The 17,921-nt window shown below is 35.9% G+C and overlaps 1 protein-coding gene across 3 annotated transcripts in view; it reads left to right on the top strand.

Annotated features, from left to right (window-relative positions):
- Nucleotides 1-17,921, top strand: part of LOC150097934 (teneurin-m-like) — a 670,875-nt gene that overhangs the window by 335,159 nt on the left and 317,795 nt on the right. For all 3 annotated transcript variants that reach the window (XM_090406516.1, XM_090406518.1, XM_090406515.1), the window contains one exon: nt 17,599-17,645. The gene's annotated coding sequence lies outside the window, so the exon portion shown is untranslated. The remainder of the gene's footprint in view (nt 1-17,598; nt 17,646-17,921) is intronic.

Genomic DNA, 17,921 nt, shown 5'->3' with positions numbered 1-17,921 from the left:
CTCTGTCGACCTTCTTCAATTTATTTAGAATTTTTTTTCTGATGCTCTGGAAAGTAATCAGTGGATGGAGACACACGGACAATCTCTTTGTTTATTTCGGACTCGCTCTACTAGGAAAGTTTTTTTTCTTTTCTTTCCATTGTCATCTGAATTCTCTGATCCAATTCAGTCTCTCAGAAAAGACGAATTGACTTAAAGCTCATCATCTGTTTCATTTCAGTAAGGGATTGCCCCGAGCAACAAGTACATTGTAAATGTAATGCGAAGGAATAATACAGTTACAGCGAAACTAACACAACCCCCCCCCCACCCCCACCCCCAAGAAGAAACTGTTATTGGAACAAATACAAGTTCGTTGCGTGGGAGTGATGAAAGGTGCTGAACACAGCTGTAGATCGGAGTTTATTTTTGGTATGTGTGACAAAGAGAGAAATTGTGGGACTGAATAGTAAGGGACCGTCCATAAATTGCAAACGAAGAGGAATAAACTTTCGCAGGAGTAGGTTGCACTTCTGTGTTCATCAAAAAAAAAGGTAGTTTTGGTTATTCGTACAAACGAAGACAGTGCAAGAGAATCCTTCTTGTGTGGTTTAATGACATTTGTTATTAAAGCAGTTGAATCAGTAGCTGTCATTTCTTATCTAGTACAAAACTACGTTTACTTATCGTCATGTGCACTTTATACTGTTAATTCACATTTTATATAATTTTAAGACTAATTTGGTCCGATTTAAATTAAAATTGACATAACTACACACATTTCAATAAAGGTGTGGATACCAAATTATAGTAATAATTCGTCCACTCAGATCGAAATTGTTTAAAATGCTTACAAGCGTTTTAAAAATCACACGAAATAATATTGATTAACAGTTATTACCATAGCAACATGCTCAGTACTTACTTTCTTACAAATAATCTAATTTCTTACCATTATATCACTACTCGTGCTTCAAATACAAAGAGACTTAGGAAACACGTTTCAAAATAAAATCTCCGCACATTAAGAGATTAAAATTAATAAAAAAAATTATTTTCTAACATGATTATATAATGATAATTATTTCTTGGACATTTTTAACATCCAAAGGATTTCGAGCAGTTTCTAAAAACAACGAATGCTATTTTATTATAACTCTGTGTATTATAAATTTACATATGCAAAACATTATTCATATTATTTACTATTTCGTGAAAACTATAAATATAAAATAAAGTTGAAAACAAGGCTATATTTTTAATTAGTAGACACCGGCAAATACTATTTAGTGGAAATCCTGTCCTTCTTGGAGCTGCTTCCAATTCCTTGTGATGTTTGCCACTGAACATAACAGTCAAGCCTGCAGATGGGATTGCGAGTTAAATGAAGAAATAATCCTTCGGGGATATCCTCAAAACCTTTAAATATAGTTAAAGAGACGCGATGTGCTGTTAACACCCAATTCTCATTGAACGCATAGCTCGATGTAGAGAAACGAATACCCTCCTATGAACTATTTATCCGAAACTAGCTCCGTTGCTATGGTTACAAGACATGTTAATTGCTATCATTTTTCCACCACCTCTAAATAAAAGTGAGTTGTGCAGCGTGTAGCTTTCTTCATTTCAGTTAATGTTTCTTATCTACGATTAAAGACTGCGTACATCAGAAAATGCACTCAAAATGCTGCCAGTGATACCAGCATTAGTTTTGCATATTTAATCTAAGTTTAAATGCATCCAGGATATGTCTTTAGTTGCTCGGATTTACAAATGTTACGTTACTTAATGAAACTTAATCTTATCATTAGTACGACAGTCTAAACTACTCGAAAAGGTCATCTTCATAATTCTTTTGAGTTCCTTTTTTTTATGTTTTAAATCTTTAATGGAGCCACGAACTTTGGGGTATAATCAGCGTTAAAATAATTGATGATTATCTTTGGAATCGCTGTAAGTAGCGATGAATCCTATTAAGGGAAATTCCTTGATCAAACTGTTGTATAATATTTCCTTAAAAATGCAAAATAGAATCCGTATGACATTTATTCTCGCTTAGTGCGAGAGTGTGCTCTGAAAAATTACTGTTTTATCCACTTCTATTGAAGTCTCTGTTTTTCAGCCATATAATTACAGTAAACAAACCACAACCTTCCTAAAGAGAGTTTCGTATTGATTATTAAAAATAACAGCTTCAAGTAAACGTGCAGTTGACTACAGCGCACCCACACAGATTTTTTTAAACTGATTTATACTTGAAATACGTACCCAAAAATTCTACGCCTTTCGTATTGCTAATTCTGAAGTTGTTCTGACAAATGCGTGCTTATTTTGGTTGGTTAAAGAACAGGATGACTCGTATTCTTTTTTATTGTCAAAGCGTTAGAGTCATAAAACAAACTACATAGTTTTTGAATCGACATATTTCCACAAAATTGAATATCTTCATAAAATGGAAATAACCACCTGATTGCAGTACAAAAAAAGTGAATATTTTACCCATACTTTATTTACCAGATTTAATTTGTAACTTGCGCCTAAATTTTGCTATATCGCAAGATATTCACGTGCTCACTTCCACGTAAAACATATGCTCGCGCAGCATGCGTATTTCTTTAGTTTCTAAACTAGCAAACAACAATACAGGTATTTTAGATTATAATGCGTCAAAATTAAAAATATTAACAGGAGAAATTATAGTTTTTTTTTTCAGTCGAAAGTGATTAGCATTACTACAAAACACATGAACTTTCATGGGTGTAACTCCAATCTAAAAGCTCTTTCCAAATTCTCGGACTAGAAAAAGACTTAATCATTTGAGTGAAGGTACAAGTTGTTTTTACCCAAGCTCTCACAAGAATTTCCCAAAGGATTTCAACGCCTTTCAACTTAAATCAATATTTCTTCATCAATCTTTAAAGAAAACAAGATAAACAGAAGACGAATCTTGTCAACTCATAACACTTCGTGCTCGACATTGTCAACAAAACAGAAACTTAATATTTATAAAACATACCCGGAAAAAAACAAAGACTTATATAATTAGCCTTATAAAGGCTTGTATAACTAAAAAAGAGCGGAACAATCTACTCGACCAAAGAATGTTTTTGTAATTCGAAACTTTTGATAATTTATAAAATAAGCCTAGCCAAACTCATTTGCAAATGTTTATTACGAAGTTTCCCAAGAAAATTATTGTCGAGAGAGGCAGGCAAGTGGTTGTGTTTTTTTTCCTTGATTATATGCATATTTCTTGCGTTTCAGCTTTACTTTTTCCGTGCAGCGTTAGGCTCTTTGAAGAATTAAGCAGGGATCTGGTACGGACATTGAGCACTAAAAGAGCTTTACCCAGCCGAAAGTCGTTATATGGGCTATCAGCCAGCAGATCAGAAATTCAAGTTGGAAACCATTTGCTTTAAAATCAATACTCCAGAAATTAAAAAGCTCTCGAATTTAAGCGAAATAGGAAAAAACTGCGCAACTCTTTTTAGGAAAACATAATGGAATTGCGCAGCAGGTTGATTACAGTCTCAATGTATATGCGAAACAGCTGAAGGCTAAACTCTATTCTGAGAATGCTAATGCAAAAACGTCTGAGCTTGGCATGGATTTCTATACGTAATGGGTAGTGCATGAAATTTCGTTGTTTACGGGCCCGAGGAAATTATGAATTTGTTTTAAGTTGCTATAGTAACATATAAATAAGCCTTAAACCGAGATTTCGCTGCACAAGTCATCTGCAGGAGGGCAACAACACCATGATACTGAATATCGTGGTTGCATTTAATGTAGTCATTTCAGATAAACAGTATAGTTTCCTTGTTGCTATTAATGCACGTGTGTGTAATGTTACAGTTGGCATGGCAACAGTACTTTTCCTTTGTCTGTGGGTACTTGTTTCTTTATGTGCCGATTTTTATTTGGTTTTCGTGTCGTTTTATTTCCTCTCTGTTTAAGATAGCATTGTGCCCCTGCTCCATCGTTATTATAATGGCAATAATTAAAAAAGAAGTCGATGGTGCTTGCTGAAATTATAGTTTACGGTGGAGATATGTTAGTATGGTGTTTGCACAGTAATCCAGCTTTCATTTGCTTAGAGACAAGATACATATCAAATGTTCTGTTTGGATTTCTCTCTTCGCCTTTTTTTTCTTCAATTTCTTCGGTCGTCACTAATATCTTCCGTCTAATCATTATGGATATTTTATATCCAAATGAATTATATATTAGTGAACGAAAAAATTGCCGTACCTGATTTTTCATTTTAGTATGTTAAGAATACTTTCCTTCACCTGACTCCTATTTTATAATCTGTCACTATGGAAACGTAACAGAATTTTTATTAACAACAGATTTAGAATTAAATAATCTAGTGGATTTCTCTAAAAACTAGATGCGGTCTTTTCAACCCGCCAATAATCAAGATGGATGTCTTTTACTGGAGATTAAAAATCCTATACCACATAAGTATACTTTCGAGGTGATACCGATATGTATCTTTTTGATACTATTTATGTGCAACTTAAATAATTAAAAAAAAAGAGAGAAAATATTCATTTCTTAAAGAAATGAGAAAATTTTCTGACCCAGAAATAATAGCACAGCGGTTGTTTATGGAGCGTACAACTTCGGATGCGTTGCCATGGTATCGTACTATTTAAGGCACCTTGTCCGAGAGGTCTGTATATTCGCTTTTATTAGTGAGTGATCTTGAATTTTGGAGATCATCTTTTGGTTAGTGCAATGCCAAGACAAGTAGTGCTTGAAGATTGTTTTAACTGCATAGGCTATCGTTGTGACACAGCGTTAAGGATAAATCATACTTTATTCGCCAAGAAGGCCTCTTTTAAGATTCTTTCTTTAATAATTAATTTCATGAATGTTTTCAAAATCTTATTAACAAATCTCAAGATAAAAATGGCTGATAACTGCTAATTGGAAAGCATGTGGCAATAGGATATCATTGAACTCGTTTATCTGTTGTGCCAAGTTAATATGAATACAATGGACAGACAGACTGACTTTACCCCTTTCTTGACTGAGAACAACCTTAACTTTCATGGATGTATTTGCATTTAAGAGTTCTGTGACAGTTCTTAACATCATCGATTTAAAATGGTAGATGCGTTTTTATGTGTCTCTCATCCACAAAATGGTGTCATCTTATATAGTACATTAGTATAGTATAGTGAGTGGGAGAAGATTTATTTTTTATTTATATTACTTTTTTTACGCAATATGGACATCCTGCTCTAGGTACCATACATTGAAAAATTTCAAGCCACTTCTTAAGCAAGGCTGTGATCTCACTCTGGCCGATGAAATCCATCTCCATCTAAAGAAAGTCACAAACATCCATGCAACGATAGATCAGAAATTAACTTCAGTATCGTGCGAAAGAAGGCAGCTCAGGAGCATTGTTTTTGGTTGCACGTTTGGCAAAAAAGTGTATACCCATAGCACACAGATGTCTACTAAGTGTAGGTATGTATGTTTGTGTTTACAATATACGCAGTATGTACGTGTATGCATACGTACAAGCTTGGCACCTTTTTTTGTTTCCATCAAATGCACGAGGCTGAAAACAACAGCGGACATCGTTATAGTACTGTCAGTTTTATCTGAAGACCTCGCCCCTGCCTTTCATACTGAGTAACATGCAACTGCTGGACACTAGGGAGAGGAAGTAAGGGTGAAAGCTTGGGGGGGGGGGGGATACGTCCTCTATGATTTATCGCAACGTTTCTATTGGGGCTGTTTTGTCACACTCTGGTGCTTCTGAAGGAAAGCTTGAAGATCAATATTTGTCTTCGTCTGCTGCTGCTCTTCTTCTGTCTGTCTCTCTCGTTTTGCCACGTTCGATACGATATTGTGCGTTGTTTGTTTTACTCGCGCTGTATTTCACTTGTTTACTCTGTGAGCAAGATGACAGCGGTTTCTTCAGAGCAACAGATGTTGCCAAAGATAAAACGATATTCGGGAAGGGGAGGGGCCCCAAAGAAAACCGAGGCCGTCAAACGTACTGTTTTATTCACACTTGGATTGCATCGCTGCTCTTCTCTGTTGATATTTCTCGAAGAAAAATTGCGTTTCAACTTTGGAAGCCATTAGAATTTTATGACATCTTCTGAAGATGTGCCTCGTTTTTATCATCGCATTTTCTTTGCAGAATTCGGGTATTTTCTTCTGTTTTGTTGATTCACCAGTCGAACCGTTATAGGCATTATCCAAAGGATATATCCGGTAATCCTAATAATATATTAATTCCATTACATATAATATTTGATTAAATGATGTTTTAATGAAGGCAAAAAAAGTTCTCGAGTACATCAGATAACTGATTTACAAGAGTTGACAAGACGTTTTCTGCTAACAGAACAAAACGAAGCAGTTAAGGCTGTCACTCCCAGTCGGTGTCGAGGATGGAATGGCTTTCGTCTTCTTGGCTGCTTGGAAACCTTGAAAACCTCTCCAGCTACTGTTATCAAATAGCTCCTAAAATAGCTAGATACGGTAATTCTAGAACCACTGAAAAAACTCAGTCATTATTTTACAAAATACAAAATCAGAGAGAAGGACAAAATGTGATGACTCGATGGGTCGTATCTTTTTTTTTTCGTGTATATCAGTAAGATTAGGAGTTGATATTGAGTTTAGAAATATTATACCTATTTCTATACATGTTCACATATAACATAATTTCTTATTTGATTAAAGTAATATTAATGAATGTAAGTGATGCGTTTGATTTTAGAAATAAGAACTTATATTGAAACCAAAAATTCGTAAAATTTCATTGTGGATAAGAGGGTTCAATATAAACGCATATCATTTAGATCGGACTGTGAGGCTTCTGATAGAAACAGCTTTATGGAAATTAATGAAGAGAAAGATCTGCTCATGCGTGTTGGCCATTGGAGTTCTAGTAATAGAAGGATAATTTATGGTTAGCATACAATGGGGAATAACTTCATGTAATAGTTGTTATTTGAAGCACTTGATCGCTATGAAGAAATGGTTATCGATATGAATACTGCACAGATTGTTACAATCCGATAAAGAAATTTGTCTCCTGCATTTACAGGTTAAGACTTTTTTTGGTCAAATTTTTTAACCGGTTCTTTATTCTCGGAACTAAAGTTAAGTGAAAAGATATATGTACTATAGTTGGCACAAATTGGCATCGTTTGCAATGAAATGTGAATGTAGTCAATATTTTAAGTTCTCCGTTAATAAGATTAATTTTTTTTAAAAAATTAAATCATGTATATTATCATTTGTCAGTGACAAACGACTTCTGTAGGTAATACGGTATGCCCAAAAAAACAAACAAAAAAAAAAAACGTACTGAATTCTACACCCACCCCCCCTTCAGTACACGCGCTGAGATACGCCGTTCGAATGCATGCACATTAATACGAGGGGGGGGTCTGAAAAGTTCCGATAAACATATAGAACTGAAAGAACATACTTGCAACAGAGTTATGAAGGTAACTTATGATCTTATATTCTCGTATGTTCTTTCTTGTGGTTATATCAGTTGCTTTAATATCATTTTGTTCTATATGTTTATCAGAACGTTCCAGCCCTCCCCCCCCCCCCCAGAAGAGCAAGTGTAAAGTCTACGCAATAGGATTGGAAGAAAAGACATTTATGTTGAACATATTGTTAATAAACCCGTTTACTCTGTAGCCTATATCGTTGTAGCATTCAATACTATTTTTTACCCCATACTGTATTTGTGCTGGGGGGAGGGGGTTGTTGACGATTGAAGGGGGAGACGAAATAAAGTTAACCTCCTAATTTTTTGGCGTATCTGAACTCTCATCTATCTCAAGAGTTTTTGTTATTAATATAATGGGACAGTTCCAAATTTTGAGAAACAGTATTTAAGTAAACGCAGCACTTCTAAAGAAAATTAAAAGCAGAAAAAAAAAGAAAGATTCATGATACGTAAGTCAAAACACTGCCAGAAAATGAGCATATTCAACGGTAGGGTAGAGGATAGGTGCGTGACGTACTCAGAGGTCAAAATTTGGGATTCAGTTGCGAAACTTTGAATTACGTGAACATTTCTGGATTCAGCGGCTTAAATTAGATGCCAGAGAAAAAAAAATGGGGATTCATTTTCATGAAAGAGGAACGATTTCAAAGAGGACTGCATTGTTACTAGGAGAGGATTTGACCGAAGCGTGTTGAAACTAGAAGGTCTGGTAATTACCGCTTCAGTCTGCTACCCTTTGAGTATTCAGTTTCCTCTACATCATAAAAAAAAAAAGGCTTCCATCACCTTTTGGATGAAGGCAGTGCCCTGAACACATCCCTTCCATGTTTTTGACACGGTTGCCTAGCCTTGACGGGGTTGCTGTAGTTCTATAGATTAGCATGACACTGTCTAGTTGTGCTTATCTCATGAGAGTCTCGTCCACCGACTGTCAAACTGTCATAAATGATGGTGAAGGTCAATGACACAGCGGGAAATTGTGGAATGGTAGACCCTCCTCTTCTGAAAGGGTGTATTGTGTATGCTAATTACTGTGACGGATTTTAACGGAACATTAGTCTAGTGGATTAACTGTCAGTGTTTAGATGTAGTACCATACAGTTTCTTTGACGTCCAATTAAATTATGGAAACCCAAGAAAAATATCAAATTAGTTTTCGCTACGCATAAAAATTATGCTGATTAATTACAGGATAAAGATGAGAAATGAATTAATGACATTTGCATTACAATTGCTGCATTGGTAAATGCACCGTTTCGAAATCTGTAAAAATTGGTGATTTTTAATTCTAGTTTGATTTTTACTTATCTCTGCTTTAGTCTCCACAACGATCACTATTCGATCATTTTAATGCATGTCAAGCCGAGTAGGATTACTGTAGGATTACCTAATGCCTACTTTCTTACTGATCTAGCGGGATAATATCTGTGAGATTATGTAGCAGTATAAGTTTGTAGGACATTGACTTAAGTTACTGTATTTTTCTTGATTACACTGCCCATCTCTGCATCATCACGAATAGCTTTATATCCCTTGTCAAATCCTCCCAATTTCATTACTGGATTGGATAACAGTGGATCAAGGACTGATCCCACGGGTACACCAACCACCAATAAACCGTGGGTTTGAATTCTACCGCCTTGGTTGTTTGTGAATGCCTTTATGTGCTAGATAATTTTTATTGTCCATTGTTGGATCAGAGCATCTCACTTCGAAGCATGAATAGGCTTGGTCTGTAGCAGCAGAATAAGAGTAGCCATCTTATACACTATCTGCTGTACTAGCCACGATGAAATTACAAACTTTCGTGCGTAAGTCACACGCTGAGTGGTCAGTGTATTATCAATATTGAACTATTAGCTTATTGGACCGCTGCGAGCCATCTTGATATTTTCGGCACTCCAGGACATCGATTTCACGAAGAAGGATACAACAGCATTCAACAGCAGCTATCTATCATAGACGGATATGATGCATTCTGCAGTTCATTTATATTTATCGGATGTGTAGACATTACGAACATCTTGCTCTACCTTATCCTAAAGTTGGATTGATATTGGATGGCTGGAGAGTGTCGGGGGGGGGGGGGAATCCTGTAAGGGTAATTCATTATAATGATCTAATAACATATGTTCACTGCATATGCACCAATATGCAAATAAATGGTCACCATGGATCCTTGTAGGCAATGTTGTTCGGGTAGGCTACACTATTTCTTTCACCTTCTAGTGTCAGTAGTGGTTGGTCAATGGCTTGATGTTGTTATACCCTCGTTCTTTAGTTCACGTGAAATAACAATAAAGAATTGGATTTATTACTCTGTGCTAGTTTTCTCCAACCCAACGGTGCCAAATTCTGATATTCCTTTACCTACGTCTATAGCGGTTCCTTTTTGTTGGGCTTTGTGATATCTTCAATGGTTATTTGCTGTTCCCACTAACGACAATGCCCGGTGCATTCGAATATATTTCCATCATCGTCCCTTGGCACTCGTTTGACCAATTGTAGGACCCCCGTTGGAGTTTACAATCTTGTCAATTCTATGTCTGCCAATGCTCAAAGATGACGTCATCTTTTTTGCATTGTACATCAATCTCATCATCATTGTCAGGAGTCATCTTAGCAGGACAACGGTTTCCGCGATACCATCCTATCTGGCTGTCACTGTCCACTCTTTGAAGTCTGAGATCACGACCTTTGCTAATTACCACGCACACTTGAACACAAATACGATCTCCCGAAATCAATCTACGCTTATTGATGTACCTACTGGTGCATGTGGTTACAGTCATGTTACGGGTGGATTTTATTTAGCATTGGATCGTCTAATATTTTGCTAACTGGGTGGTGTGACAATTTATCAGTAAATTCGAATAAAAATACATGTTTAAAAATTCCGTAGTTAAAATTTAAATTTTAAGTTAGTATTTAGTTATTATTAATAAACTAAATACATAAATGTAACGACACGACACAATTAGTTTTAAAAATCAGTAATATTTCTGGCTTTTCTACTTTCAACTAACTGCAATGACACCCTTAAACTTTTAATTAAGAAAATAGTTTTCATGCTTTAAATTAATGTTTGTTTTTAAATGAAAACAAAAATCTTGATAAATGACACAATAATTGCAAGTTTAACTGAATGTGTTAAAAGTGATAATACAACAAGAAAGGGATACACGACTTAGAAAAATGTGCGTTCTTCTTAAAGATGAGAAGAATATGAGGAAAGAAAACTAGTCATGCAATTATGAGGTTTCCACTTTATAATTGCATGGTTAGAAAAGGAATAAACAAGTAAAGAAACAAAACCACTTAAACCCAAACTGCGAAATATACAACCTTAAATATTTTGCAGTTTCGTATTAATATGTCTACAAATGAATAAACCATTGATCACATGACCTTAATTGTTGTAAATCACGCTTTATATATAGAACACACACGCGCATTCATTTTGTCCAAATCAGGTAGGGCCTTCATCGACCCAAGCCGATGAAGGAGGGGTACCTTTGATACGAGTTTGAAGTGGACTGCAAGATAGTGGCAAAATTGAAAGCAATGTTTGTCATAAAGTTTGCCTCTCTCTAACTATTTATATGCCATCGTACCTCTATAGAATTTCCAAACCCATCACCGATAGGGCACTTGGCAGTACACAATATACCCAACTTCAATCCAATCATGAAACCATTGGGAAGGGGAGTATTGCATGTGTTTTTCTTATTTTACTTTATGTCAAGAATTGAACCTGTTTAATTTTACCACCAAAGGGCGTTTGACGAGTTGTTTATGTACTCAGGCACGAAAGTGTCTATGACCCTCTTTGCTGATATTTTCATCTGTTTTAATCGCTAACTTTTTATATCAATTCCATACTGCAGTTTTTAAATGACTATTTAAACCATACGATCAATGCTATTTCGGCAGGGATGGTTATGGTTTAATTCGGTAAAATTTTGATGAAATATCTCCGTTGCTGATTTCTCCACGTTACTCAGAGCGTTGTACTTATCTGTGTAATTTTTACGAAATGTATCTTAATTATAAAGAAAAACATCTTTGTGTCCCGACAGTATGACAACACACGTATATTTATGAAAACATATGATGCAAAAAAGTGACTGTAGCCTAGCTAATAAGATATATTTACCCCGATGCGTTTTTTTTATCTCGGCGGTAATTGGCTTCGTCTAGTCTGATTCATATAAGAAAGCGATGACAAAAAAAGTGCCTTAATTTTTAAGATGGCTAACTCCTTGTGAACTAATATCTATTAAAACGAACGGAAATCTCTCTGTGGATGTAATCCGGACCAACGCTAGGAAGATTAAGCGCGCGAGGGTGTTGAAATTTAGCGGTGTCTTTTCGCCCAACTAGAAAAGACAATAATGAAAGACAAGTGCCTTATTTTTGAAAAGAAATATGATAAGACCCCTTCAGTCCCGGCAGCATCCATAATTTTTCTTGATACCGGTAAAAAAATGTCTATCCCCCCTTTCATCTAAGCTTCAGCCGATAGGGGGAGTTTTTCGTTGTAATGAGCCATAACTGTTAGACATAACCTTCACGTTGATAAATTTCTACAGGCGTGGTAGGTGCAGCAAGCTGGTATGGCCATTAATTTTCCTCTTTTTTTCCCCTGACGCATGACATGGTGTTACTTTTTTTCTACTTTAAAATGGTTTTAAGTGCGCGATATAAATGACTAGTCCTACATTTAAAAAAAATACTATGCATAGTTGTTGGTGATGAGCTACAATGTGGGTATCTAGAGAATGTACATGAAGTCGATTACAGCCATATTTCATTTTTTTCCGTTTTTTTTTTGTTGGTCGTGATTGTGTTAGTGTTTCGGCTAAATCATGTATATTTGTTTATTTTTAGAACTTTGTGTTTCAAGTTTTATTTATTTTTTAATCTTAGGCATTGCATTTAATTAAAATTTTCGGTATTTTTAAACTTGAAATAACTGAATTAAAAGTGCTTCTATTGTAATTTTGAACAATAATAAAGGCAATCCCGAATTTACACTTAAAAAGTAAACGATATACAAATGCATTTTCCGATATAATTGCCTAAAACAATAAATAGTTTCATGTAAAAACAAAAGCAATGTATAAGGCCCAATGAATTATATGGATGGTCTAATACGTGGATAAGCAAATAAATGTACTATTACAGTCAAATACTTGTGTGCTTTTGGTATTTTCTGCGCTGAGTTTTGCCTTTTATCCTTCCAATATTAATGCCTCTATTTTGTTGCTTCTTCTCTCACCACACTTCTTGTTGCATGCCGTTTCCATGGAAACGCAGTACGATTTGCCTTGTAAGAAGAAGAAGAAGAAGAAAAAAACATGCGATCAGTGAATATTCTGCCTTAGGGAAACGGCAAAATAAAAAATATATATATTCTCCCTCAGTTTTCCATCTGCACCTTTTATTTTCATCGTATGTATTTTTATTTTCTGTTTCCATCACTACGTACGAGATGCAAGTGGTGTTGTAAACGATGCTGAGTGTTTTTCTCGAGCGATAGTGTCTCGTTGCGACAAGCGTCGGAACTATAAAGTTGCGCTAGCTCTCGTTAAAAAAAAAATAGAAAAAAAAATCATAGCCTTTTGGGAACACCTGTGTGCAAATGTAAAAGAGAACTCCGAGTTTTTTCCTGCTTTTTTTTTGTTCGTTTACAGTAAGGATATAATCAGGAAGAAACAACTTCTATTGATTAGTTGGAAATTTTAATAGGCGGACGCATTTTGGTTGGATGGGATTTAAAATTAGCTTTTTTTTTTCACCGACAAAGGCTAGCTTAGAATGGGAATGGGTATAATAGTTAAATAATCCGGAATGCCATGCTCACGCGGGATTTGAACCCGCAGCGTGTTGGTTGGTTAAGCGTAATGGATGGCACTTGAGTTCGGTGTTTAAAAAAGGGTACAAGAAAGGGCATATGAATAGATAATTCATAATTACAGAAAAGAAACTTCTGATGGAAATCTCATCACTATATTTACGTTCCACTTGAATTTTAATCATTAGGATTTGTCTTAATTGGCTGGCCCAGTGGTTAGCGTGTCCGCTTTCCAGCCAAAAGGCTGCAGGTCGAATCTCGCCTTGGGCATGGATGGTGGTGGTGGGCGGTAGATGGCTTTGGTGTAGTTGTAGAGTAGCTCTCCCTCGATGAGTCTTTGGACTCCCTGGAGGTATCACGTAATAATAATCACAACCCTTGAAAACACAGTACTTCTAGACCATCTTTGAAGGTTTAATGTCCTTATTTTGGATGGTCTCAGTAATTCCAATTGCATTTCGTCAATTAGTTCGGGGATATTCTTTAAAAATATGAACGCTTACCTCACTGATGCGTGCGAGTTCTTTCAGAACATTGAAGAGCTTGTGTTGGCATCTAACAGTACCTACTTTCGCTCTCGTGTGGATATCACATTTGATTGTAACGCCTGCGAATTAAAATAATTCTTTCTTTTAATATATCGTTTATTTGGAGGCGGGATTATTCATATGTTATTTCAAAATTCTAGCTTTGAATACCGTTCTTTACACACCCCCTGTCATGTGAACATTATCTAGTCGATGATAGATCATATTTAAGTGGTTGTGATAACGCAAAGTTTAACTTACCACACCCCCTGTCACGAATGCCCTCCTTCTATTTATTCAAGAGTATTCTGAATGAACCATGGTTGCATATTCCCATCGCAGTGCGCATAGAAAATAGTACCTTAACAGAATAAAATTGCTGAGTAGAATATTACAGTCTGTGCACTGAATTTATTTACTAAGGAGGTAAGCAGATTAGCTAAATATCGGTTTGATAGGTTGTCTTTATTGTTAAATACGGCAGTACACGTCGTTCGCAAAATGTCACGTGGGGATATTTAGCTACCAAACATTCCAGGAATATATAATTAAACTTCTATTTGTTTTTCCAGTTGACAAAGTTCATGGTAATAATGTGCAGTCCTGTCCAGAATTACAGAGAAATTTGGCACAAAAAGAACCGATGCATTTATTATTCGTGTGTGTACGCAAGCACACCCACATACGCGATGACTTTGAGAAAACTTAAAGGAAAAGTTATTTAAAAAAACTGCAAAAGAAAAATAAAATTTGACCCGTCCTTCTGTCTGTAGCTTGCCATCTCCGTTTTGTTTCTGTTTTACTGAGTAACTTCTGCTATCTCCAGTTCTCTTTCTCTGTAGACCGAATTTGACAGAATAAGACCAGCGCTTCACGTTTAGGGGAAAAAAATGAACACAGACGAAACTGAGAAATCAATTTAATCTTCTAATTGTCTTATGTTCCATTTCTGTCCATTACATCAGCATCCATCATTCCCTTCCGGTCGTTCTTCGTACCGAATTTCTATCCGAACATCGCTTCTCCCCCTCAGAAAGCTTTCCCCCCACTTCTCCCCATCTCTCCACTCTTTGCTGGGCAGCCTCTGCTGATGCAGATGGTATTGCATTTCTCTTTTCTTATGTTCACGTTCCGTTCTAAGAATATTGCTCCATAAAAATCGACGGAAATCACTTGCACGTGCATGAGATGTACACTTTCCGTGTATCTAGTGGATAAATCGGTACTATTCGCCACTGTCGGCATGCGGAGGATCCTCTTCCATCCCCACGCCGGATATTGGTCCACATTCATCTTTGTCTCGGGTTTTGGGCGTGATATAATGCTAACCACAGATGAGGTTCTCTCCCCTCCCCATGCTTTTTGCCTTTCTATCTCTCTGATTTAACTTTCTGTAAACCTTGCTAGTATGTATACTTTCTGCTTTTCGAAATGAGTGAAAGAATGAAAATTTTTTCGACGTCATGAATTATTTGATTCATTCCATGCATTTACGTAATTGTTTGTCCATATGCGTGTGTCTTGCTGCAGTCATTGGATTCTTTGTTCGTTTTCTTCCACGGGATTCTTTCAATCCCTGCACTCAGCATCTTATGAATTTATTCATCCCGCAATAACACTCGCATCCATCTTTGTTACCGTGTACTTAGTGGATCTTTGCACCATATCTTAACTTGGTCGTAGTTAACTTCTTTTCACCATTCTAGAAATTACTTGGATTCTCGTATCTTTCCATATTTTTAATGATTGTATTTTCGGGATATTTTTTGACACAATATACTGGTTACTTTAATCTCTTAGGATATGTGGGTAGGTATTAATGTTTTTTAATTATTAAGGTAATGTGTTGAGATGCAAAATCTGCATTTGGGACAGAAATCCGTTACTTTTTCCTTTATATCTACTGAATTTCGAACCTCGTACACTGCATTTAGATCATTAGCCTTTTTATGGCTTTTGCATGTGTTCCAATGTCCAGTTTGCCTTTTTTGCAAGATGAAAACGCAGGAGGAAAAACTTAAATAGCTCTCCATCATTTGAAAATCCCTGATGAAGGTTCTTCGCGTTTTAGGCGAGATTCAAACCTAGTCTTTCCAACCCAAATCATCGAAACAACCGTCGAAATTGACTGAGCTATGTTTAATAATAGAGATCACCAATGGAATGAATTATCATAAATCACAAAAGCCCTATCTTTATTTTAATGATGATGAAATTATTGGATTTAAAGATACCGAACAACCAACTACTTGATGAACTCCACATATGACGTGTATAAGTGCTGGATTTCAAGTAGGAATACGAGTTTTAACAGGAGGAATTTACTTTTGGAGTTTATCATCAGCTAGATTTAATATTCTTGCTTTTAAATAGGGTCAAAAGTATTAAATAGAAACTCACAAATAACTTTTACATCACAACAAGACTTACAATCCTTGTAGGCATTGTTATGAGGGCTTCGCGTCTTCTAGCCAGGTGCTATTGAATGAATAGGAATAATGAAGGTACTCGGTAATCAACATTAAGATCGAAACTATTCCTTAAAAGTGGCTCTACTTAAATAAACACCGTATTGTACTCTGTAATAGCATCTACTTATTCCCAGAAGGAATATAAAAGCTACTGTTAAACCTCGGTATGACTAATGTATGTCAAGCGTGTTTGCCCAATTTATCAACAGCAGATGTGTTGTGTAAGTTTGAAATCTTTTGCCGCAAAATAAGTAACACATTCATCATCCTGGCATCCTTGGTTGAGTCTGTTAGCCCGCGATCATACAAACCCCGCCTACATCACTGATAGGCTCATTAGGATACTGTAATTACCGAAGTCGGAGAACATTCTAGGTTACTTGATGTTTAAGTTAATAAGTTAAACTGTTTCTTTTTGAAGTAATTCGAGTAAAATGGGGGCCCAGATTTATGTGGTGTGTAATCTTTCCTTATTTCGATGGCATCCTCTTCACACTTGCATCCTCTTCAGGATCATTACTTTCACGTTTTTTAATAACTCTCATAGTTTTCCCCATCTTTGTTTACTTCTGTTGTTTTGTTTACTTTTCATGTTAACTTTCAGTTTTTTCACTTGCTGCTTTCTGACTCTTTTTATTTCTTACGTATTATTCCCCTTTGTGCACCATACCCAGGCGTTTTCTTGAATATTCAAACATCCCAACAGTATTTTCTTTTCTCTCACACTTGGGGTACTTTTTCAATTTTTCACTGCGTTGAACGTTTGGGAATAACACACAAGTCGTTGCGTTGGTTACCCCCCCCCCCTCCCTGTACTTCTCTTACCACAACCGATCCTAACACACGAGTTTTTTTTTCGTCATCCATTTGAAACCGCCTTCCAAGGATTTTAGCATTAAAATGTCTCGCCTGCTAAGCAACTAATGTGCTGTGCTCAAGCCATCCCAATACCTTATGACAGCTGCACGATTGATGTATGGTAAACAATGCTAGTCTACTGTTAAAGTACTCTTGTCTAACTATGAGCGCATTCTGGATGCTTCGCAATTCGCTTTCTCCAACAGTTGGTAGTATTCTCTTTCTTCCCTATCGCTTTTGACTGTTTATTTATTTTTTGTTCTTCTATCGCTTCTCTCTCTCTCTTGTCTTCTTTTGCTCGCCATAAACAAATTGTAACAAATGGTGATAATGTTTTTGTTTACACTGACGAATAAATATTTTAACTATTGTCATTCTAAGACTGTTTAATTTTTATTTCAGACGCCAATGAAGCAATCTCATCTAATACATCGGACGGATTCTTAAAAGTGAGTATGTTTTTAATTCATTTACCACTATTCAAAAGACTTAAGTCGAACAACAGCGGTTAACGAGTCTCTGAATATTATTCAAATTAATAACAGTAAATACCATGTGTATTTAGAACTACGGTAATATGCACTTATTATTAATAATTATTATGTTATATACACTTATTTAAATAACTCAATTATTTAAAGACCAAGTATCTTACCCTTTCCTTCAAGTTTAACGTTATCAAAAAAACTGGTCTTATATTCCCACCTTTAAGTAAAATTAGTCTT

This window comes from Typopeltis vanoorti, chromosome 16 (genome assembly GCF_054136105.1).
Source record: "Typopeltis vanoorti isolate ZY-2024b chromosome 16, IOZ_Tvanoo_1.0, whole genome shotgun sequence".
Classification (NCBI taxonomy): Eukaryota; Metazoa; Arthropoda; class Arachnida; order Uropygi; family Thelyphonidae; genus Typopeltis; species Typopeltis vanoorti.
This window is presented reverse-complemented; position numbering and strand designations above follow the sequence as displayed.